At 52.8% G+C, this 1,038-nt stretch overlaps 1 protein-coding gene across 1 annotated transcript in view; it reads left to right on the forward strand.

The window, feature by feature from the left end:
* Window positions 1-370: 370 nt before the first annotated feature.
* Window positions 371-1,038, forward strand: part of LOC116849058 (putative glutamate synthase [NADPH]) — a 64,497-nt gene continuing 63,829 nt past the window's right edge. Inside the window, exon 1 of the mRNA XM_032825834.1 lies at window positions 371-661. The gene's annotated coding sequence lies outside the window, so the exon portion shown is untranslated. The remainder of the gene's footprint in view (window positions 662-1,038) is intronic.

Here is a 1,038-nt window from a genome sequence, read left to right on the forward strand (position 1 = left end):
TTACTCTCTTAAAATGAATCAGTGAAATATCATTGAAAACAGTGAATATACACTGATTTGCAATTATAAATATTGCACTGAAAGTGCTCAGTGCTATACTTATAACTAATATCAGTGACTATTCACTGATTCACTTTAAGAGAGTAATAACGAACTGAAAATTGACCGACCAATAATCACCAACAAATTCTGCGGGACTCGCACATGTTTGAAGATGGAAGATGCGCCTTCCAGGCTAGCATGCGAGAAAGTCCAGAGAAGAAGGAGGGTGCAACTGACGAATGAGCCGGGACTGAGCGTCCCAGGGAGGCGTACGCCCTTGTCACGTCACTGGTCGTCTGGTCGTCACGCAGTCGTCATAGTGAAAATCCGCCAGTTACGGCAAGGTTAGCGGCCAGCGCGCATCACGTTTTCGGTCGTCATCGGTGCGAACGGTTTTACGTCCTGAGGAAATCGAGGAGGAAGGCAAACGCGGAACCACATCCACGCGTGACCACACCAGACCACACGGAGTCCCGAGAGAGGAGCAGCTCTCGTGAACGACGATCGGCGCGGTCGCTTCCCGGCGCGGAAACCGGAGGACGAAGCGAAGCAGGGCGGCGGGGTGGAACGGAGCGGAGCGGAGCAGCGCGCTCCTCATCGATCCTCGTCGACGACGCAGGTAAATTCCAGCACGTCCTTATTCCCCGTAATGGAGCCGATCGCGACGTGCGCACATCAAAGTCGGAACACCGGGTCGAGAAGGCACGACGAGGTCGGCGACGGAGGGTCATTGAATTTCAGGGGTGGTTCCTTGGAGGGGTTAGGTTTTCACCCGATTTCCATGGATACATATAGGCTGCGTTCGGAAACGTCACTCGAATACTCTCCCTCTCTTTTTATCGCACTCTTGTATCTCGCTCACTCCAACGCAACGGGTACACTTGGGTGACGTTTCCGAACGCAGCCCTGCATACAGGACGCGGTAATGCTTGCCGCGCGGCGGAAATTCGCGTGACAGCCAATCAATATGCTGTTTTCCGGTAATAACCTTCTAGC

This window comes from Odontomachus brunneus, unplaced genomic scaffold, assembly GCF_010583005.1.
Source record: "Odontomachus brunneus isolate Ranch 3 - 2012 unplaced genomic scaffold, Obru_v1 Obru_scaffold_104, whole genome shotgun sequence".
Lineage (NCBI taxonomy): Eukaryota > Metazoa > Arthropoda > Insecta > Hymenoptera > Formicidae > Odontomachus > Odontomachus brunneus.